Raw genomic sequence first — 25,162 nt, 5'->3', positions numbered from 1 at the left:
GGGTTCCCCCCACTGCTGTACGGCTGGTGTACGATTCCTCCAGTACGTTCCTGTGCAGTCCCTGGGGCCGGTTTCAGGGGAGGGGGGGATCGTTGGGGAGAGGCTAGAGTGCATTGTGTTCCAGTCATTCTGGACCAATGTGCAGCCCTAAGCAGTCAAACAAGGTCACAATAATTTAGAGGACCCTGGGATTGCCCTAAATTATGCCAGAAATTGAGCCCAAAATTTCGAGAACATAAAGCCACTTTTGCTATTCCCCTGCCTAGCTGCATTTCCTTTGTGGGGCAGCGTACAATATGGCCCAATATTTCTACTTCTACAAAGTCAGGAAGATTTAGAGAAAAGATGCTGCAGTGTTGTACGAACTGAAACCTGTTCTATACACCACATCTATAGCTGTCAGTCATTGTTCTTGAGAAACTGATACTAGGAGTGAAGAGCTGCTGTACTAGTGCTGTCAGTATTTGGCAAGAGAAGGAAATTCCACTTAAAACAGAAAAGTAGATGGATTTTACAATCTGATTACAGTATTTTGCATAAATATATTCTCTCAGTGCTCTTCAGTAGAAGGACCTCAGAGTGCTCTCTTTCCATTTCAGAGCATTAAAAGTGACCTGCAAATAATTTTATCAAAAACATAGTAATAGCAGAACTATGTGCTGAATGACCCAGCTAGCCAGAGAACATTCATCATAACTACTTAAACCTTTCAATAAATTATTTTGCCCCCTCCAGTGTCATGTTAGCTGGCTATATTTGTAGTCCCAGAATGCCTCATTCTAGGATAGTGTGAATAGTATCTGGGAGAGCAGAAGAGCCATTTGGTCAGATAAGTGGCACTCACCTTTGGTTATAATAATCATGTTTAACTCTTCGATACCATGGCGCACGTGTGCGTGTGCGTGTGTGTGTGTATAAAATAATACTGTTACCTGATAGGACATCTTCATAATCCAGACCGGTTAAGTAGTAGCTGAGAGGTCACAAAATTATGCATTCTGGAACAACCAGCAGAAAGGAGCCATGTAGCTCAACTTTGGTGGCAGGGAACATTGTTAAGAAATATTACATTAATTAATCACTCAGAACTTATGTCTCCTTTGCTAGTTGAGCCATTCAGATATTGCTTATTTATTATAAACATTTGTTAATATGAAGTATCCTCACACATACTAGCGACTCATAGAATAAAATGGTGCCTACCCTAAAAAGCTAACTATCTAAGTAAGCCAAATAGAATTCAATGGGAAAACACCTATTGACCATAATAGGGTAAGGCTTTTACCCCAGAGGACCATGGAAAGAGATGTAACCTACAACTGTGACAGTTTTGTTAGTGTTACAGTTTTTGTTCCTTTTCCCTCCTTCATTTATGTCCCATTATCTGATCCCTCTTGCCATTTTTCCAGATAAATGTTTACCTGTTGTCTTTAAGAATGAATGCTTGGATATATATTGAGGCTGATCAAAGAAGAACAATGTTTTCCATTTTTGCAGCTAGAGCTGTTTGAAATTTTTTTGCAAAATTTTAATGGAAAAATAGGTTCAAATGTTGTAAGCATTTCTGTAAAAACGGCAAAGTTCTTTTTATTGTTTGAAAGTTGGGTTTGGGGTTTTTTTGTACAAAACATTTAAAACCAAAAAATGTTTGGATTGTTTCAAAATGAATCTTTTTATTCCATCAAATTGAATAAAATCAAAATGATCATTTTTCAGTTTTCTAGGTTATTTCACTCTTTTCTTCCATTTCTCTGACCATTTCTTTAACTATTGGAAAGAGACAGAAGGGGAAGAAGGGAAATGGAAACCCTTCCCAAAAATGCAATTTGATTCAGTCAGTCAGGAATACGGCTCTCCGGACAGCCTTAGGAGCACAGCTGGCTTGTAGTAGGCTGCCTGATTGGTTGGAAGAGTCAGCAGACAGACTGTTAAGCCCAGGAGAAGCGTGAGTGCACTGGCTTCCCAAAGCATTTGCCCCTAGGCTGAGAGAGCTCATGTGGCTGCCTTGTTCCAGCTCTATACATTCCTTGTCTCATTTCAGGTAAGCTGGGCCTGACCCTGGGCTCTGATTCCGGCTGTGTCCCTTGGGTATGGCACCTGGCCCTGATTCCTGGCAATGTGCACTGCTCTGACCACTAGGCATGACTCTTGCTTGAACCACTAGGTGTGACAGGCCACATCCCTGTCACGTGATGCTATTCAGTTTGGATAAAATACAATATAAATTTTAATTGTTGCATAGAAAAATCCACAAAAAAATTAAGCAAAACATTTTTTCAGTTTGTGTCAATTCTTTCACTGAAAATTAGCTTTCACTTTCAGACCAACCTTATCTGCAGATGAACACATAGGTATTTGAGAATATATGCTTGCCATCTTCAGTGGATGAAGAAATCAGTACTGATCCAAGCAGATCTCCCTTCTCTCGGCTCTTGTTTTTCATACAATAGATTCTGTCACCTGTGCTACTATGCAAAACAAAAACAAGGCACACTGTGGGATGACCCAGCTGGCCTAGCACAGATCACTTTGCACACTAGTAATTTCTCTTGGTCAGACTGTATTAGCCCACATGATTGAGTGGGTGCACTTTGATGGGATAATCCTGAGATTAACCTACAGTTCTAAAGCCCAGTTTCACCCTTGGGATACAAAACACTCTTTTTGACTTTAATGAGTATTACTACGTTGCTGTAGCAGAAGGGTAAGGGCCCAGCTGTCTTTAGATTTCCTGCCCTGAAGTGTGAATTCTGTTATATAACAGAGCGATCTTGTAAACCAAACAAACCTCCCATTTCCTTTAGGATAGCTGGATAGTTAAGGCTCCTGCATTATATTCTAGATACAGTGAATAGTTTAATTTTAGAAGAGTTTAGGAAAGAAGCTGCTAGAAAGGTGTCATTCATTTATCCTTTAAATGATTGTATTCATGGAATATCATTATTCTACTTTTCATCTGTCATTATGGTGAATGATTTTATTTTTTTTAATCTCGATTGCTAGTATTCTGAAACTTAGATGCCATAATGAATTCTGGTCAACAGACAGCTTCTGCTATTTTTTTTCTAGAAGCTAAATCATTCAAGAATAAAATGAAATACAGTTAAATGCGATCTTACTCTAAATTCCAAGTGGCTTCACAAAAAGAATTTTTCATGACCAAAGTGGTTGCCTGAAGCCTAAGCTAATCATTATCTGTGGGAGCGCTGCCGCGGCAGCGCTTTGAAGTGTGAGTGTAGTCAGAGCGGCAGCGCTGGGAGAGAGCTCTCCCAGCGCTGCATGTAAACCACATCCCTTACGGGTGTAGCGTGCAGTGCTGGGAGCCGCGCTCCCAGCGCTGCTGCCCTGATTACACTGACGCTTTACAGCGCTGTATGTTGCAGCGCTCAGGGGGGTGTTTTTTCACACCCCAGTTGCAGCACTGTAAAGTGTGAGTGTAGCCAAGGCCTCAAATGAAAGCATAGTTAGTCCCTTTCTTGTTGAGATGGGAATTCGTTAGTACTATTAATGGATCTTGCTGCCTACTTAACTTATTTAGTTAAAATGATAAACTCGTTTAATTGCTTTCCTTAATACATGAATGTGTGACAGCCCCAGTTTCAGAGTATTCAAAAGAAGTAAAATTCGGGTTAAATATAGTAGATGTTGGTAGTTATTATAGTAACAGATGTACCATATATTGTGACTATTTAAACCTATATAGCACAATAAAGAGGTTAGAACTCGAACATGGAAGAAACATAAGCCCAGTGGATAGGAACTTGCTAATAACAGCATTGTCAACAACCACACAAAGAAGGATTCTGCAGTCCCAGCACCTTTGTTTATTTTTTTTAACTTGACTTATTTTGGTTGTTTTCTAGGACTTAGCTCTAAACTTGTCACATTATTTAAAACATAACACTCAATGCACTACTTAAATGTTACAATACAATAGCAAAACAAATCCATTTACAACCCCCTTTGCAAGCCCACTGAAATCCTTTAGCCTTGAGTCTGTCCATCTATCTCTGCCTCAAGTGCTCTTGAAAAGATGAGCTTTGCATAGTGCCGGGAAGGCTAATGAATCCAAGCCCTGAAGGCTTAACCAAAGCAATTGGAAATGAACAGCAACAAAATGGGCCAGCCTTCAGCTGGTGTAAATCAGCACAGCTCCTTTAAACTCGATGTCAATTTACACCAATAGAGGCTCTGGCCACTTGAGTGTCTGTTATGACCTCACATTTGTATTTGCAGCAAAAAAAAATGTCACATTAACAATTGCTGCCATCTGGTTATTACTTGGTAGCATTCTTCCCAGCTACAGCCCCTCCTCCCCTTGCACATGCACTTACCTTTATGCATGTGAGTTGTCCCACTGTTTTTAAAGACTTTATCTTTTAAATATGGAAATGCTCATTTGGTAGCTGCAATAAACAGCATCTGTTCAAATGTAAAACAAAACTAGGGAAGTGATATGGAAAGAGCCATATTTATTTATTTTATTTTTAAGCTAACCCTATGCTTCAGTAGCTGTACAATGTGCTGCCAGGGGATGGATACCAGTTTAGTTTGTGAGATTGGTCCTGATCTCCCAAGACAGAAGATAGAGAGGAAAAGTTGCCCTCAGTTGTGCCCTCTGGGGGAAGACGCAACAAAAGGGGGACATACGGGGAAGGGAAGGGATCTCAGGGAATTTTCCTGACTGGAAACAAACAAAACCTAAGATTGTTAAAGAAAACATTTCCCGCTTTATATTACTTGGCTTGCACAAGTATGTTAATAACTGGCACAGTAGCATGAAAGGGACATTGTTGCTCTAGCAATGACAGATCTGAGTGATGAGCCTGACCAAAGTATACATGGCATGAAAGAAGTTGCATCCTTCATTACACATTTTATTTTCATTCTGCAGAGTCTGATCCTGATGTTTTCCTCTTTCCATAAAATGTAGAGGCTTATTTAGCTGATCACAACTGGTATGAGGTCAAGGGATCTTAATGGGCTGATTCGCATGGGGAATCTACCTTTGTTTCAACCAGAATAACTGTAGTAATTAAACAACTGTCCTGGTGACTGTGTATAGTTTTCTCTCTGTGTTCTCTCAGGCAGTTCCTTTTTTCTTTTTTGTCCGTCTTCGCTTTAGAGTGATAGCCTTGCCTGAGATGTAAATTAGATGCAAAGGAAGCACAGCATAATTTCTAAATCCCTGATTGGCAAGAAGAGCGAGGATGCAATGGGTAAGAAGTTTTGAGGGCCATGACATTGAGACTCTTCAGAGGCCTCTGTCAGTTCTTTGAATGTTAGCTGTTAAGACTGCAAATCTGGTCATTTTGGACTTTAGTGTGGAGCTGGGCTGACTCCAGGCACCAGCGCAGCAAGCTGGGTCTTCAGTGGCAATTTGGCAGCAGGTCCCTCTCAGTCCCTCTTGGAGGGAAGGATCGGCCGCCAAAGAATGAAGCAGCGCAGTAGAGCAGCCACCAAAGTGCTGCCAATCACACCTATTTTTTAAATTTTTTTGGCCACTTGGGGAGGCAAAAAAGTTGGAGCCGTCCCTGGTCTGGGTCTGGTCCAAATGTTGATGTTATAGAATAAGACCAATAGACAGAAGTCTCTCTGCTTGAGGCATGGGGAAACTAAGTAATGTAATCTCTGATTTTATTCTACTCTAGCTAGGCCCTTATATTGCATCCATCATTGTCTTGTCTGAAAACGTAGAGAACATGAGAGATTTTCACAGATCACGGGTGAACAAAAGTGACTCTTGAGAACCTCTGCACTGCTACAAACACATAGTGTAGTTAGAACTAGTCTGCATAATTCTGGAAGCACACAAATATCTGGCCCACTTAGTAGCAGATATACGGCAATGTAAGAGCTGAGGGTGCAATCACTAGCTTCCTCTATCCACTTGTTGCCATAAATGAATGTTTTTAACAGCGTCTCACTGTGGCAAGGCCAGAATCCAAGAGAGATAGGAACAGGGGATGGAAGGTTGGTTTCCCTCTCATCCATAAGAGGTTTCTTCATTATTATTAGGTCTAAGAGACCTTGGACCTTGCATGATTTTTTTTTCCAGCCAGGTGGTAAGGTGTTGTGTCAAGGTATGTGTGTGGTGGCAGGGGGAGGGGAGGGAGTGGTGGTGGGAGGCTGCAAAGCTCAAGTCAAAACAAGTATTGCTTCTCACAAAGTTTTCAAAAATATGATTTATTCCCACCCCCCCTCCTTCTCATAACCTCCATTGGTTTTAACAGCAGTGGAATTGCTTTGGACACTTCTATTACCGACCACACTAGCTCTTGCAGATGTCCAAAGGCAATCTGTGCTTAAAGCATTAATGCTTCCCTACACACAGACCCACAGCCAATCCAAACCCTTCAGGATTATGCCAGCATAAATATGATGGTTTGAGGCAGAAGAAGAAAAATTGCAGAATAGCAGCTAGAGCATCTAAATGCTGCCTCATCATACAAAGGCACTTTATATTGTTCTCATACATCCTGGAAGCCATTTTACAAATGGCAAAGGGCACTTAGTGCTGGATACAGAGACAAGAAGGAGAGCTGAGAAAGAAGTGCTTATCTGTTATTTCTTACCAAAATGAACCTGCATCTGTAATGGGATACAATGCCAGGCGTATTACAATTGACCAGTCAGTCAGTGCTGAAGGAGAAAAGGCTGTATGTGGGATGGCAAGGGGAACAAAGACTGGGAGAGATTAAAGAGTGAGAACTCAGATTCGCAGAGTGTTCTGGTGAAATTTTCTTTGGAAATACTTCATTTCAGCACCACATCAGAGAAGATGATCACCTGAAACTGTCCCGATCTACACAGCGGGAAGAGACTACTTCATTGTACAAAGAAGTTGCCATAGATGACAGTCATCAACTAGTCCTTTCAGATTTCAATTCAGTAAGATATAATGGCCGTGTATGTTTTATTGTGCATATTTTGGGCTGAACTAATCCTTGCTGAAACTCCACTAATTTAATGGAGTTACACCCATGATTGAGTTATTATCTAAAACGAATTAGCTAGGGCTACCTGCCTCCTGGTGCAGTATAGTGTAAAATAATACAGCACATCTGCCTGCCCTAGAGCCATATCCTGGAGCAATAATTCTTGTACTGGAATGCAATGACAATGCAATAAAGTTTGCATTTTAAAAAGCATTTAACGCTCACCATCTAGGGACACCTCCAGTCCCGACAGGGAACAGGCATCCTCTATGTATTACTGACAACATTTCTCTCAAGCTCATCCCATCTTTTCTCATATTTTCTTGTGATCCAACCAAACAAGCAAAGCAGCCAACAGACACAGCTCTGGTAAGAATTTCTTTCATTCCACAATATCATTGGCCTCCTCTCCACAGTCCATGTCTCTGCCTCAAATGGCTGGCTAAAACAGCTGCACTTGTTTCAGGGGTGAAGGAATTCATTTTGAAGGGTTTTTTCTTTCTTACATTTGATCCTTCAGATCAAGAAAGTTCAGACAAAACCTTTGTCATTAAAAAAAATATTTTGAAAGTGTCTCTTACATTTGATTCTTAAGATGGGAAAAGATTCCAGAAACTTTTGGGGGAGTGAAATAATAGATTTTGAAATGTTTCCCAGTCTCATATTTGTTTCCTGAAACAGTGCCAGCCTGAAGTATGAGCCAGCATGGCCCTAAAACTTCAGTCGGCCTTACAGTGGGGTACAGAGCGTTCTGATCTGCAGTGTTGAGACTCTCAGAATAGTGGCCACAACCCTGTCAGAGGCAGCCATCTTCTCAACCAGACCCTATCAGGGTAAGACCAGTTTATACTTCATACTGACTCACTCAATTTTTTACCAGGACATTCAGGAGCTAAAGCTTTGAGATCAAAGACATTTATTCCACCCCATCAGGTCTCCAGGTAGGTAAACAAGACAAGGACTCTCTTCTGTCCCTTTCACTAAATGTGAGTTCTAAGGAGAGCCACGCTAAGGTAAAACATGTTTCTTCCTACAGTCCCTCACCACGGAGATAGGTCCTCTTCCTATCGTCAGGAGAGGTTTACCCAGCTGCCTTCTTCTCATGAGGCTAAGGAGGATTCTTAGGCAACCAAGGCAGTGACACAAAGATGCTGCTGCTTATTTAATTGGGCAAGTCTGTAGAACTCTATTTAAGTTCCTTAAATGCCAGAAACTTCTTGGGAACATTCATCAGGGGAATGTTACAATACCAGGCCTGAGCTTTCCAGACATCAGTCCCAAGAAACATCTCCTCAGCTGTGTGTAAGTTAGAAGGAAGACCCACAGCACAGCAAATTGCTTGAATTTATGGGAATAAGGCTGTCCTTCCTACAGTTTGGATAGCAGTATCTATTTGTCATTTAAAATGGGAACCTTCCTTTTCTAGCCTTTGTTTAGCTCTGATACTGGAGAGAGGCAATTTGATATTCCTTTGATTTGTGGAGAGCACATAAATGTTATAATAATACATAGCACTTCACATATCCAAAGCACCTTGCAAACTTTATGTACTCGCCACTATCATAATGGTACTTTAGCTTCTGTATATCCTGTATTCAGCCAGAGTTCTCAGAATACAATGGCTGCTAAGTAAATCTGATGGCAGCCTGCAATTTTTATCCAAAATGTTTATTTTCTCACTAATACTACAATGCTACACAGAGCCTATTAAACTAAACTGGTGGCAACAGACATCCTACTAGAAAGAAAAATTGGACTTAGTTTCTGGGAGTTAAAATCTATAGATCTGGAAGACTTGCATCTCCCCTCCAAGTTGGTTGGATTTTTCTAGTAATCAAGAGCTGTATTGGTTTGCAACATTTGTTTTATCATTTATAAAGATTTTTGGTACTTCCAAGTTTCTACAGTTCTCCTTCATGTCTTGTTGCACTGTTCTACAAGATTAAAGGAGTTTCCTTTTTACTTGGGATTAACTGAGGATGCTCACTGGGCAAAGGAAAGGCCTATGATGTCACAGAACCTTATCACATCCCAGCAAGTCTATGCCTTTTTACTACTCCTTCTAATTAATTGATGCAGTGGCATGCTTCCCAAAACCCTATAATTCCAAGCTAGTGCTTTGTAATGCCAGAACCTGAATTACCAGATAACCCTTTTCTTTCAGGACACTGAAATGCTCACTAATTTGTTCAAAAAATCAAGCCAAGCAGTGACATTCCGTAGACAATTCAATGGGATTTTTCGTATTTATTTCAACAAGGATCTGGACTTCTGCAAGCTGATCATCTAATCAGTCACAAAAAAAAACAAACCACCATCTCCCCCATCTCATAAAAATGTCTCCCTACCCCATATATTCATACCCAAAGTTATCTCCTTAAACCCCACCTGCATGCTAGGTTGAAGACGCTTTCATTTAAAAGAAGTCTCTCTTTTGATTTTTAAATTCCACAGAGCGCATAGATTCTTTATGCACACAAGCAATACAGCAATGTTACAGCTGCAATTAACTGTCCATCTAATGAACCAGCCCCTCTGTTCTAGCTTGAAGTCCCACTGAAGTCAATAGAACTAGGCTTATTTGTATCAGCTGAGGATCTGGAATGTTTTACAGTGGTCATGTACTTTGCAGCAAAGTGGACCTGGATTCTGAAGCACACTGATGTGGCTGATAAGAAATCCTCCTGCTCCTAGACACCATCATTTTACCCACAACTTCATTCACCAATTGACTCCATTCCCCTTTTCACTCAGTCCCCTCAACCTAACTCATCCACTCCTGGTCTCAGAACCTAAGCCCCCTCAGCTGCTTCCAACCCAAACCCCGCCTGCTCAGAAATGTGCCCCCCTTCCCACACCTATCTAACTAAGGACAGCCTCCTCCTCCACTTAACCACTCCACAGCTCAGAACCCCCTCCTACCCAAAACACTCTCAAGCTCAGAAAAATCATTCCCATACTCGGAAACTTTGTCCCTCATGCATGACAGCCACCACCTGCAGCTCAGAAGTACCCTGTCACTGCATTGGGTCTAGAAAAGAAAGTGTACAAGTTGTAGTGACCATGTGTAGATTCTGTATAGGACTCTATACTCTTCTTGTGGAGCTACCCCCATCAAAACCTGCATTCCCTGCACTAACCCTCTTTCCTCTAAAGCTTGCAGTCTATATGCTACAAGTTGGAAATCATTCATTGGCAGATAAGTGTACTGCAAGCTCCACTATATCAGCCACATTACGCTGCTGTGATCTTAGTGGTGGTGTTTAGCCTCGTTAGCCCCTTTTCACCAGTCATCCCTGTTTGGGTGACCATCTTTAGGTTTCAGAGTCAACAACACATTGAAATAAAGTCAGTTCACACCTTTCAGAATCATTGTTCTGCAAACCCATGAAGACAGCATGACATGAGTTTGCACTCATTTCACATTTTCAATATCATCTTTGTAACCATAAGCACTGTTAACTTTTTTTTAAAAAAAGGGTTCTTTAGATGTTGAAATACAATTACATGGCAAGGGGTGGAGATGGGCATGAGATACCCAGGGCCCTGGAGTTGATTTGGTAATTGCAAGCTCTTTCTGGATCAAAATATACAAGGAGAAAAAGGTAAGGAATCTAAGTCTCTCCTGCATCCCATCTGTACTAGCTCAAGGCAGCAAGATTTATTTATTTAACCCACGTTACTTTCAACTTTGTTTTAAAAAATGACAGTCTTTTATTGAGTGTCTATTATTATTTAACCAAGAATGGCTTGATGTCTATATAATAATGCAATTTCCTAACATTCAAACAGCAAATAAATAAACTATGAGGCCTCTGGTTCTTTAAGGTTTTTCCCCAGGATGTCAGTCTCATTTTCTGTCACTGATTGCAGGAAAAATACCAGATGCCCAGCAAGTAAATACAGTTGCTCAGGCTGTGCTTGTTAATTACAATCAGTACGGAAGAATTTGGTGAAGACGATGATCTCTTCAACCCAAGAGAGAGAGAGAAAAATCAATCAAAAATGTTAGATGAAGGATGTGCAGAGAAGGGGGGGAGGGCTTTTAGCACTGAAAAACTGGCAAAGAATGTTCTTCTGAAGGACAAGTATCAAAGGATAATTTTCTGAAAGCCTGGCTCCTGAACACCAAAGTTCACATATAGATGGTGCTAAAATGTAACAATCGCTTTCACCTAATCTTCAAGGTATTGCATGCATAGGATTTAACTGCATAACTCCTGTGTCTAAATCCCATGCAATTTTGTAAATGTAGGAGATAATCTAATCATTAAATAGCCCACTGCCACTGCTAAAGTATCTGGAGAGAGTGTTGGAGGTGGTGGTGATCCTAATCACTGCCACTTGCTCCAGGGATGTACCTTTCTCTTTTGCACCCATGCTTTTCACCTAGGTTTCAGCCATTGCAGGATATGGCCCATATGGTCCATATTATTGAATAATCACAGAATCATAGAACTGGAAGGGATCTCGAGAGGTCATCTAGTCCAGTCTCCTGCACTCATGGCAGGACTAGGTATTATCTGGACCATTCCTGACAGGTGTTTGTCTAACCTGCTCTTAAAAATCTCCAATGATGGAGACTCCACATCCTCCCTAGGCAATTTATTCCAGTGCTTAACCACCCTGACAATTAAGAAGTTTTTCCTAATGTCCAACCTAAACCTCCCTTGCTGCAATTTATGCCCATTGATTTTTGTCCTATTCTCAGAGGTTAAGAACAATTTTTCTCCCTCCTTCTTTTACATACTTGAAAACTGTTATGTCCCTTCTTGTCTTCTCTTTTCCAGACTAAACAAACCCAATTTTTTCAATCTTCCCTCATAGATCATGTTTTCTAGGCTTTTAATCATTTTTGTCACTCTTCTCTGGACTCTCTCCAATTTGTTCACATCTTTCCTGAAATGTGGCTCCCAGAACTGGACACAATACTTCAGTTGAGGCCTAATCAGCGCAGAATAGTGTGGAAGAATGACTTCTTGTGTCTTGCTTACAACACTCCTGCTAATATATCCCAGAATAATATTCGCTTTTTCTGCAACAGTGTTACACTGTTGACTCATATTCAGCTTGTAATCCACTATGACCTCCAGATCACTTTCCGCAGTGTTCCTTCCGAGGCCGTCATTTCTCATTTTGTATGTGTGCAACTGATTGTTCCTTCTTAAATGGAGTACTTTGCATTTATCCTTATTGAATTTCATCCTATTTACTTCAGGCCATTTCTTCAGTTTGTCCAGATTGTTTTGAATTTTAATCCTATCCTCCCAAGCACTTGCAACCTCTCCCAGCTTGGTATCATCCACAAACTTTGTAACTGTACTCTCTATGCTATTATCTAAATCATTGATGAAGATATTGGACAGAACTGGATCCAGAACCGATCACTGCGGGACCCCAGTCACTATACCCTTGCTGCATGACTGTGAGCCACTGATAACTACTCTCTGGGAACGATTTTCCAACCAGTTATGCATCCACCTTATAGTAGCTCCATCTAGGTTGTATTTCTCTAGTTTGTTTATGAAAAGGTCATGTGAGACAGTATCAAAAGCCTTACTAAAGTCAAGATATACCACATCCACAGCTTTCCCCCATCCACAAAGCTTTCTTTGACAGGGTAACAAGCCATCAAGTTGGTTTGACACGATTTGTTCTTGACAAATTCATGCTGACTGTCACTTATCACCTTATTATAGACTCATAGACTTTAAGGTCAGAAGGGACCATTATGATCATCTAGTCTGACCTCCTGCACAACGCAGGCCACAGAATCTCACCGACCCGCTCCTGTAACAAACCCCTAACCCAGGGGTCGGCAACCTTTCAGCAGTGCTGTGCCAAATCTTCATGTATATATGCCAATTTAAGGCTTTGCATGCTGGTAATACATTTTAACATTTTTTAGAATGTCTTTCTATAAGTCTATAATATATAACCAACCTCCTGTTATATGTAAAGTAAACAAGGTTTTCAAAGTGTTTCAGAGGCTTTATTTAAAATTAAATTAAAATGCAGATCTTATCAGTTTAGTGTGATCCTTGCCCTTGCTTTTCCTTGCTGAGTTTTCCAATATCTGGCACGTATTTGGATACTTTAAGCTGCACACAGGCTTCTTTCTGAGTGATCAGTTGTTAACCAGCTAGAACCCCAGATCGGCAGCGGAGGTGAGTGGAGCTGGCGGCTGGTAGGGCTGAGCAGGGCCAGAGGCCTGGACCCTGTCTGGCAGGGGGCCTGCACTGGAACTCCAACTGGAAGCAAGGTGAGTGGGGTGCGGCGGGGGATCCCGGCTGGCAAGTGGCCAGCAGTCAGGACCCCAGAGCAGCAACTGAGCATCTCAGCCTGCCACCGCTGCTCTGGGGTTTCTGCCGCTGGCTCCTGCCAGCCAGGTTCTCAGCCCACTGCCAGCCTGGGGTTCCTTCACCCAGGCCAGCAGTGGGCACTGAGTGGGACTGGCGACGGGACCCTGGCTGGCAAGGGCCCAGCAGCGGGAACCCCAGAGCAGTGGCGGGCTGAGCGGCTCAGCCTGTGCCGCATGCCATCAAAAACTGGCTCGCGCGCCACCTTTGGCACGCGTGCCGTAGGTTGCAGACCCCTGCCCTAACCTATGTCTGAGTTATTGAAATCCTCAAATTGTGGCTTAAAGACCTCAAGGTGCAGAGAATCCTACAGCAAGTGACCTGTGCCCCACACTACAGAGAAAAGTGAAAAACCTCCAGGGCCTCTGCCAATCTGCCCTGGAGGAAAATTCCTTCCCAATCCCAAATATGGCGATCAGTTAAACCCTGAGCATGTGGGCAAGACTCACCAGCCAGCATCCAGGAAAGAATTCTCTGTAGTAACTCAGATCCCACCCCATCTAACATCCCATCACAGACCATTAGGCATATTTACCTGCTAATAATCAAAGATGAATTAATTGCCAAAATTATGCTATCCCATCATACCATCCCCTCCATAATCTTATCAAGCTTAGAATCTTGTGGCACCTTATAAACTAACAGACGTTTTGGAGCATGAACTTTCGTGGGTGAATACCCACTTCGTCAGATGCATGTCGTATTCACCCACGAAAGCTCGTGCTCCAAAACGTCTGTTAGTCTATAAGGTGCCACAGGATTCTTTGCTGCTTTTACAGATCCAGACTAACACGGCTACCCCTCTGATACTTATCAAGCTTAGTCTTTTGCTCCCACTACTCCCCTTGGAAGGCTGTTCCAGAACTTCACTCCTCTAATGGTTAGAAACCTTCATCTAATTTCAAGTCTAAACTTCCAATTTGTATCCATTTGTTCTTGTGTCTACATTGGTACTAAACTTAAATAATTCCTCTGCTTCCCTGATATTTATCCCTCTGATATATTTATAAAGAGCAATCATGTCTCCCCTCAGCCTTCTTTTGGTTAGGCTAAACAAGCCAAGCTCTTTCAGTCTCCTTTCATAAGACAGGTTTTCCGTTCCTCAGATCATTCTAGTAGCCCTTCTCTGAACCTGTTCGAGTTTGAATTCATCCTTCTTAAACATGGGAGACCAGAACTGCACACAGTATTCCAGATGAGGTCTCACTAGTGCCTTGTATAACAATATTAATACCTCCTTATCTTTACTGGATGCCTGATGCATCCCAAGACCGCATTAGTTTTTTTTAATGACCTTATCACATTGGCGGCTCATAGTCATCCTGTGATCAACCAATACTCCGAGGTTGTTCTCCTCCTCTGTTACTTCCAACCGCTGTGTCCCCAATTTATAACCAAAATTCCTGTTATTAATCCCTAAATGCATGACCTTGCACTTTTCATTATTAAATTTCATCCTGTTACTATTACTCCAGTTTACAAGGTCATCCAGATCTTCCTGTATGATATTCAGGTCCTTCTCTGTATTAGCAATACCTCCCAGCTTTGTGTCATCCACAAACTTTATTAGCACATTCCCACTTTTTGTGCCAAGGTCAGTAATAAAAAGATAAAACAAGATTGGTCCCATAACCGATCCCTGAGGAACTCCACTAATAACCTCCTTCCAGCCTGACAGTTCATCCCTTTAACCAGTTCCTTATCCACCTTTCAGTTTTCAAATTGATCCCCATCTTTTCCAATTCAGCTAATAATTCTCCATGTGGAATCGTATCAAATGCCTTACTGAAATTGAGGTAAATTAGATCCACTGTGCTTCCTTTGTCTAAAAAATCTGTTACCTTCTCAAAGAAGGAAATCAGGTTGGTTTGGCATGATCTACCTTTTGTAAAACCATGTTGTATTTTGTCCCAATTACCATTGACCTCAGTGTCCTTAACTATTTTCTCCTTCAATCTCCATTAGTGTTTACTTCATTAAAAACATTAAAGAAGACTCTGTCCATAGCCAAATTGGACCCTGGCGGTCTCTAGCACACCCCAAGCACTATCTTAAGGGAGGCTCTAGTAGCTTTCTTTCCCAATGTGATTTTTGCCCAGACAGACTCTGTCTTATCTATTCCATCACTTCTTATTTCTTTACAGTTAACCTCATCATTAATATACAATGCTACTCCACCACCTTTGCCTTTATTTCTGGTGTTCCTAAACAGCACATAGCCTTCAATACTTGTACTCCAGTCATGATTACTATTCCACCATGTTTCTGTTATCCCTATAATATCTGGTTTCACTTCCTGCACCAGTAGCTCTAGTTCCTCCATTTTGTTACCTAGGCTCCTCGCATTAGTGTACAAACATCTTAATTTTTGCCGTTTGGCTTTGCAGACATTCTTTACCCGATTAGGCACTGACATTCTACCACCAGTATCACCTATTAGACTGGTATCTACACTGCCCTTCCTCCTTATGTCCATTCTCATACCCACGGCTGTATCCTTTCTTACTTTGTTTTCTTTCCTCCCAGTGTTAAATTCCAGTTGGAGATTACCTGGACATCTCCCAGCCATCTCCCCCAAATTCCTAGTTTAAAGCTCTCTTAATCAGTTGCACCTAGAAGTCTATTTCCCTCCTTACTCAGGTGAAGTCCATCCCGAGAGAACAGTCCTCTGTCCATGAATGCTTCCCAGTGGCCATACATCCCAAAGCCCTCCTTATAGCATCCCTGCCTGAACCATCTGTTGATCGCCATAATGTTGTCATATCTTTGTTGCCTTTCTCCAGGAACTGGCAGAATCCCACTGAAGATCATCTGAGTTTTGATTTCCTTAAGCATCTTCCACAGCCTGGCATAGTCTCCCTTGATATGTTCCAGCGAGAATCTAGCTGTATCGTTTGGTCCCACGTGAAGGACAATCAGCGGATTCTTTCCTGCTCCCCTTAGGATCCTTTTCAGCCTCAGGTCCACATCCTGTATCTTAGCACCCGGCAGACAGCACACCCTTCTGTTCTCTGGATCAGCTCTAGTTACAGGCCTGTCTATTCTTCTCAGTAAGGAGTCCCCAATCATGTAGACCTGCCTTTTCCTGATGATGGTGCAATTCTCTGATCTGTCCCCTGCTTCCTCTGGCTGCAAGTCCTCTCAATTTCTATTGTCCCTTGCAATCCTCCACAACCCATCCCGTATCCTCCTGGGGCTCATATTTGGTGTTAACTCCATTGATTCTTCTCCTCTTCCTATAGGACTACCTGCTCTTCTCTTCTTCCTTGCCCTCTCACCTTCAGCGACCACCTGCTGTGCCCCTTCTTCATTTTCCAACTCTGCAAACCTGTTCCTGAGCTCTGTTTCTCCTTCACTGGCCCATCTTTTCCTCTGCCTGGTTCTCTTAGTCTCATGCTTCCACTGTCCACTTTCCTCACCCAGCAGTTTCCCCTCAGAATTCTTTGGTCCTGCTTCCATCTGCAAGTCTGAGCTTCTTCTTTCAGCCTCCTCATGTCTTTTTTCTATCATCTGCTCAAACCTTCTTCTAAACTCGACCAGAGTTTCCACCTGCATCTCCGATCCTCAGATCTTTTCTTCCATCAGCTCCATCAGGCGGCACTTCATGCAGACAAAACTCTTATCAGGTATCCCCTCCAGGATCATGTACATATCGCAGCTTCTACATCCGGTCATCTTCATTGTGTCTTCCACTGCTGTCTCTGTATTGGTCATAGCCTTCCCACCTAAAGCCTGTTAGTCCAGGAAACACAGACCAAACCACCATCACTCACAGCAAAACAAACCCCCAACGGGCACCAGAACACCACCCACTTCCTTCACTAGTCTGTCTATTTCTCTGCCTACCTCTCTTAGTCTCCCCAGCAAACTCCCACTGAAACTCCCCTGTTTACAGCTCTGTTTTCTGGCTCCTGTGCCGCTGCAGCTGTCTTCTAGATGTTTGCAAATTGATTGCTTAATTATTTGCTCCATTATCTTTCTGGGTAAAGAAGTTAAGATGACTAGTCTGTATTTCCCTGAGTTGTCCTTATTTCCCTTTTTATAGATGGGCACTATATTTGCCCTTTTCCAGTCTTCTGGAATCTCTCCTCTCTTCCATGACTTTTCAACGATAAGCACTAATGATTCAGATCTCTCCTCAGTCAGCTTCTTGAGTATTCTAGGATACATTTCACCAGGCCTTAGTGACTTGAAGACATCAAATTTATCCAAGTAATTTTTAACTTTGTTCTTTTCCTATTTTAGCCTCCTCTGATCCTACCTCATTTTCACTGGCATTCACTATGTTAGACAATCAATCACCACCAAACTTCTTGGTGAAAACCAAAACAAAGAAGTCATTAAGCACCTCTGCCATTTCCACATTTTCTGTTGTTATTCCCCCCCGCCATTGAGTAATGGGCCTACCCTGTCCTTGTTCTTCCTCTTGCTTTCTAATGTATTTGTAGAATGTTTTCTTGTTACCCTTTATGTCTCTAGATAGTTTGATCTCGTTTTGTGCCTTGGCCGTTCTAATTTTGTCTCTACATACTTGTGTTATGTGTTTATATTTATCCTTTGTAATTTGACTTAGTATCCACTTTTTGTAGGACTCTTTTTTGAGTTTTAGATCACTAAAGATCCCCTGGTTAAGCCAGGGTGGTCTCTTGCCATACTTCCTATCTTTCCTACGCAGTGGGATAGTTTGCTCTTGTGCCCTTAATAATGTCTCTCTTTACTAGGTTTGTCTGTTACTTTGGAGTATGCTCATTTATTAGGGTTTCTCTTCTAGGGGGAGTTCTGTAATTCTATCAATGTACTGCTTGTGTCACTGATGTTCTCATAGGAAGCTCTGCTTCTCCCTTCTGCAAGTTGCCTCCCAATGGAACTATCCTGTAGGACCTAGGTTCTTCGGGGCTGGACTCTTCCAGCCCCAGAATCAGATGAACACACACACTCACCCACACACTAACAGAGCACAGAGCATGCCTATGAGGACCGGGTTAATCAGCACTCCGAAGCTGACCCCTTATATGTCCCTGGACTCAGCAGGCTGGTCAAGCAGCACTTCCAAGCTGCCACCCTCATATGCCCCTGGATTCAGCAGGCTGGGTTGAGCAGCACTTCCAAGCTGCCACCCTCATATGCCCCAGGTTCAGCACGTCCCTATCCCCACTTTCATATTAAAATTGTTCTGGTAGTAATCCACTTGATGAGCAAACCTCACAGGATTTTTGAGAGCTTCAGGAATCTTTAGTTTAGGTATGAGGAACGTTGCTGCAGAGTGAATGGGGAAGCCAAAAAACACCTGCGGGGCCAGGGCTGGGAAGGGGAGAGAAGCAACCAGCTTAACTATGAAAGTTATTTATTGCCAGTTAATAATCGTGCAAGGGGAACCAAACAAACAGAACAGTTATAATATTAAATCTAACTTAAATTTGATTATAAAAGTTTGGTTTAGAAAACTATAACTGATCACACAAGTCAGGGTCAGAAGGCTACATCAAGAGAGAGAGAGATGGATTTTCAACACTCTGTGATCAGGGGTCCCAGGTGGTGGTGGTAGCTGAGGGTCCGGAGTGCTGGAGACAGGCAGAGCCCCCATTATGGTCAGTCAGGAGAAGATGAAGTCCCAATGGAACTGATGCAGATTTTAGATCCAGGCATCAGAGCACTTACTTGAGCATGGGTAGGGATTTTTGTAGGGAAAGAACAATGGTTCCAGGGAGAACACTAGATTTGTTTATGAGTAAACTGGTGGTTCAAGGGAGTATATCAAAGTTGTTTTGTTCGGGCTAGACAATAGGAAATGATAATTCCTGGCTATGGGCAGTGTTCCTTCAAGGGAGCTCACAGTGCAATTAGGCATCTTCAATATTTTGGATACCAATAACGGATTTATTACTAGAATTGGTCTGATAACTGCTGAGCTGGGTGTGTGCAGGTGTGGGTTCATTAACATCTGGAGCAGAGATCCCCCATCATGCAGTGCTTCCCTGCTTTTCTGGTCCCAGAGTTCAGTGCGGTTCTTCCCTTGGAATCTCTGTTCTCTATTCTGTATGCTAATAGAGTTGCCTCCCTGTCCCATCTTCGATGCAAATGAGGCTAGAGGAGTTGCCTTAATCCTGTCACCCTTGTCCAGAGAGATTTAGGTGTGTCTTCCACTGCCTTTTCATTGCTTTTCATAAGTCTTTCTTCTGATCGGCTTTGGGTCAAGCAGAGGCTTTGGGGTGCGGGGGCGCGGGGGAGGTCTTTTGTGAACCAGACAGGCTGGATACTGCTCCCTGGTTCTCCAAGAGCAGAGAACTGATACATAACACTCTTTGAAAATTTTTTAACTGTCTTCTATTGTTTTTTCTCCTTAGACTTGCTTCCCATGGGATCTTACCTACCAGCTCCCTGAGTTTGTTAAAGTCTACCTTCTTGAAATCCATTGTCTTTATTTTGCTGCTCTCCCTCCTACCATTTGTTAGAATCATGAATTCTTATAATTTCATGATCACTTTCACTCAAGGTGCCTTCCATTTTCAAATTCTTAACCAGTTCCTCCCTATTTGTCAAAATCAAATCTAGAATAGCCTCTCTCCTGGTATCTATCTCCACTTTCTGAAATAAAAAATTGTCTGCAATACATTCCAATAACTTATTGGATAATCTGTGCCCTGCTGTGTTATTTTCCCAACATATGTCTGGATACTTGAAGTCCCTCATCACCACCAAGTCCTGTGCTTTGGATGATTTTGTTAGCTGTTTTTAAAAAAGCCTCATCCACCTCTTCTTCCTGGTTAGGTGGTCTGTAGTAAACCCCTATCATGACATCACTCTTGTTTTTTATCCCTTTTATCATTACCCAGAGATTTCAACAGGTCTGTCTCCTATTTCCATCTCAACTACAGTCCAAGTGTATACATTTTTAATATATAAGGCAACACCTCTTTCCTTTTTTTCCTGCCTGTCCTTCCTGAGCAAGCTGTACCTTTCGATACCCATGTATTTGATTAAACTAAATACAAAGTACTCTTGAAAAGATACTCTATTTTTTTCTGGAACAGAAAACTTTACTATGAGAAGTGTTACAACACTCTGTGCTAGGTTCTTCCAGGGATTCATGGCATCTCATTAAGAATATTAATTTTATCACATGACTGCTAGAAAGCTTGTTGCCATTTTACTTTGGACATGATTAGCGTTTCAGGGGTCTGGATTTCAACCACATTTTTACTATACTGTGTGGTTTTATATAATGCAGGTATTTCTATCTTCTTTCTAATTCCAGACCCACAATATAATGATGGGAATAAAATGTCTACAAATAAAAGTCACAGAGCAAAACACTAAGATAAAATTCTACTAGGTGTCATTAATAAAACCTCCATATTAGGATGATGTGATCCTCCTCCTTATCTCCCCAATTGCATATTTAGTCTCTGTCTGTAACAGCTGGCAGTGTGTGTCTGAAAGTCTCATTCTGTTAGCAAGAGATTATATGCCACTTTGCTATTGCAGGTGGTTTGTTATCCCACCCATTCACAAGGGAGGTATGAGTGGGTCTCCAGAAAGAGAGAATCTAGGCTATGGGTTGTATAGGTCTTGAAGAGGAGCCTGAGGTTGGATTGTGTGATGTTTTACTCTGACTTTGTTTTCTAAATAAAATCAGAGCCCAGGAAGCAGTCCATTTTGATTCACTACAGCTTGTATAGACTGTTTCTAGTTGGGTGAGGAAGCCTCCTGTCCCTGAAAAATACATCCAGGATGGTGCCTTATTAGGTTTTATTAATTTTATTAATTTTCAAAAGGATCATGTAACAGTGACAAGTTTCAGGAGCCTGAATAAGGTTACAGAGGAATTTTGCTGAGTCCTGCTGGCAGCCCTGCTAGAAAAGTCCTTTTGGTTCTAATCCCAGATATAAATGTGTTGTGTCATTTTGTGGGAGAGATGGTTGGAGTGGAACCAGAAATATCCTACTGGGATCAGTTCTTGAAACAGCCAAGTTCAGGAGCAAGATCTGGCAAGAAACAAGGCTTAAAAAAAGGTAGAGTGCAGCTTCCTCCTTTGCAAAAAGAGGGCAGCTCCCACTTCTCTCATGGGTTGCGGTTAGCAATGTGCTGCTCTTCAAATCCTTGGCTGGTCTATGGGGAGCTCCCTCTCCTGTTTCACTCTAGTTAAACCACGAGGAAGAAGTTGATTGGTTGTGTACATGAACATTGAGTTCACAGCAAGCTAGGGTGTGAATCATGGACTAGTTGTCCACATAGACCCTGATGATGTGCGTTAATGCACTGTGCTCCTGATAGAACACATACTAGAACTGGGTGAAAACTTTAAAATTTTGACTTTGGAAAAGGATTCAGTCTGCAGGTACTAGAGCTAATTAAAAACAGGGACTTTTTTTCTAATGCAAATTGGGGAGTTTTTTTTAAATGAAAATTGATGTTAGGATGTTCAAATTTTGACCAAAAAAAAAATTTTTTTTACCCAGCTCTCTCATATGTTCTTTCAGAAGCAGTGTGGGAACATCTCCTCCCTTTAACAGAGCTCACATCCATATTTCATGATTGGCCCAAATCTGAAGAGCAAACACAAATTATGCAGTTAGAGTGAGTACTCAGATTTAAGGCCACAATGTACTTTGCAAGCATAAAACTGGAGGGTTGTGTTTTTTTTCCCACATGCTGAAAGGGAGGTTGGGCTACAACCCTCTTGGAAATGTGCCCCTTAATTTGTCTGAGTTTTATTTAGAAAGTGCTTGGCTTCTGCCCATTCTCTATAGGCTTCTAGGTGACGGATACATCTTGCCATACAGCTGAAGTTGATGGACTAAATCCTCAGCTGGCATAAATTGGCATAGCTGCACTAAAATCACTGGAGCTATGACACTAGATGAGGATCCAGACCACTGGTGCTAGAATAGTATGAAACTGGTGTAAGTATGATCAGAATTAGACCCCATGTTTTTTAGAAGTTGCTTTCTGTTATGAGACAAGAGGCCTATTACAGGGGCAGGTGGCTTTTCATTGCTTGGTTTGTTTCATTTGAAATAGTGGTATATTTACTCGCTGCTTAAATTGCTGTATTATATCACCAAATAACCTAGAAAATAATGTGCTACTTAAAAAATACTGCATACAGTTAATGGATATACAGGCTGAACTGTGGACCCTGAGGATCTTAAAACCTCTATCAAATGTCATCTTAATATTAATGTCTGACTGCTAATTGCTTACTTAATATTAAAATATAACCTGGATTATAGATTTCAGTATTTAAACTGACATAGCAGAAATGGAAATAATAATAGGGGTAGAGAAGCAGAAAAGATCAGATAGCTCATTATGGGAAGTCACCTTATGTTGATGGAGCAGTTGAATTTCATAATAAATTCCTTTGCTGCACCTCAAAACTATTTTAATTCCTCTTTAAAACAATTATCTTAGTTTTGTTTCTAGTCATCATTAAATTTCTAGCCATGTAATATATATGATTTTAAGAATCAAGTTAAGAATTCCTATTTCCCTCTTTGAGATGTTTAATTTTATAAAAAATAAATAATCAAGGCTATATGATTGCTTAGTTCCTGAGTATTCTGCTCCTTTTTCTCTATGTAACTATAACAAAATTCTGCTGCCAATGTACTGTAGTAACTTTGGTCCTCAAAGGTATTTAGGCTCCTAACTTTAACTGAAATAAGTACATTTTAGTATTTTATACCATTTATAAAGAGATGCCCATTATCATGTTACTATTTGAAATAATAATCCACATGCTACTAGCCTAAATCATGCAGCTCTTCCACTTACAGCATTTCAGTGGACCTCATTAGGAGGTTCATATGTGGAGAGCCATCAGGACTGATCTCTGTCTCTCATATTTATCCTTCCTCTTTCTAGTGCAGAGACTGAGGGCCAAATCCAACTTCTACTGATGTCAATAGAAAAACTTCTGTTGACTTTAAATGGATCACTAATGAGCTGGCTTATGCTCTTAGGTATGTAGAAGAGTACAGGCAGTATGTGCATCACTAGTCACAATGCTGGCAGAGACACCTGCTCTTGTGGGGCTGCTACTTATCCTCCAGCATAAGTGGGTGGGGAAAAGGCAGAGTCTTGGCTCCACCCCCAACTCACTGGGTGGCATAGCGGAGTGTGTAGAGCTTTGCCAGAAAAATAGATGGCATGTTTTAACCAGTTTTCCCCCCAGCCTGGAGCAATGAGAGAGAGCCTGGACTGAATGGTGACTCTCAGTTTAGTCCCTATTCTGCTTTATACTGGGCAGATTGCAAGGTGCTTGTGTAGCCCAGTGAGAGTTGGATCAAACTGTGAGAGCCTAGCACCCATACTAAGAACCTTTCCATGAGCATGCATCTATCGTTGTTTCTTGCATGGAAGATGCAATCTGCAAGATAAATCATTTTATCCTGATTCAGGAACCAAAATCTTTTTTTTTTTTAAATTGCAAAAAGGGCAAAACTGCAGACCAGACGGGTTAAACTGGCAGATATATTCTCTGGTTATGACCATGTCTACACTAATCTATATTGGTATTACTACGATGTTCAGGGTGTTGGTGAAAAATGCAATAGTTACACCTACCTAAACCACTGTGTAGACAGTACTATGTGGACAGGAGGGCTTTCCCCATCCACATAGCTACTGCCTCTCAGTGCTTTAGTGAAGACACACTCTCATTGGCATAGGAACATCTTCACTGAAGCATTACAGCAGTGCAGCTGCATCATTGTATGTGAAGACAAGCCCTAAGAACATAGTTCAAGAGTTGAAGTATGGTCATAGCTGTTGGCAAACCAAGAGAGAAAAAAGAAGGCTTTTTTTTTTTGAAGTTAGATGTCATCTCAAAGGAAACAATTTAGGGGAAAGGCTTTAATAATGCCTCTTAATTCATTGAAAAGAAAATACTATATCAGCTATTGCTAAACTGTACTTTGGAAAGGATTTCAGAGAATGGGCTGCTGTTGTTTTCATAAACTCTTGTCAGTGTAAATTGTAGATCTTGTATGCTGATAAAAGAAATGTGTCCCTGTTGTATGTTATAAACAATGTGGTTTTTAAGCTTTGCATTCAGTTTCTCTTCTGGTGCTGCTGGGGAAGAGAAAGCATGCTAGTTTGTCAGAAGTAGTTTGATTAATTATGGCTTAAGATCTCCTTGAGTACATCAGAGATTGGCCAAAATGCTATCAAGGAATTAAAGTTAACATATTGCATCTCCCCTTCTCCATTCTTTTAGAATCTTGAAGGACATGGAGAAATAGTCCTTGTCAGAATCTAAGATACTGTATTCTATTTTAATGAATTATTGATAAAAATTACGTGTGCAATAAAAATAATTAAATCTGAAAGTAGCTTTGTCAGGCTTAATGTTTAACAGCTTTTGCAGGCTAACCTTTAAAGTACGTATGCAGTTGAGAGCTCCATTGTACTTTTAAGACCCAGCCTTGCATGCGGGAGTGCAGTAGGCAATACACACCACAAATTGGAACACTAGGTGACATTGTGTCTAAATAAGCCACAATATCTTTAAGAGCTCTGTGGGGTGCATTTTGTGTCCTTGTACTCAGGTGAAGGCAAGGTCCGTATTGTACTCCAAACAAGGTTGCAGAGCAGTGAAGATAATCAGGTAAAATCCTGCCCCCATTGAAGTCAATGGGAATTTTATTATTATTTTCAACAGCGCTCGTATTTCACCCATGTGTCCTCTCTTCCCCCAGTTTCCCAACTTGTACACCCAAGTAAGGCTAGGAAAAATCTTGCCCTAAGACTGTAAGTGCTAGTCTGTAGCAAATTGAAGGGAGAGCTTTTCAAAAGCACAACGGGCAGTCAGTCACGCAATTCCCCTTGACTTTCAGTAGCAATTGGGCAGCTAATTCTCAT

Source organism: Gopherus evgoodei, chromosome 10, assembly GCF_007399415.2.
Source record: "Gopherus evgoodei ecotype Sinaloan lineage chromosome 10, rGopEvg1_v1.p, whole genome shotgun sequence".
Classification (NCBI taxonomy): Eukaryota; Metazoa; Chordata; order Testudines; family Testudinidae; genus Gopherus; species Gopherus evgoodei.
Note: the sequence above shows the minus strand (reverse complement) of the source record.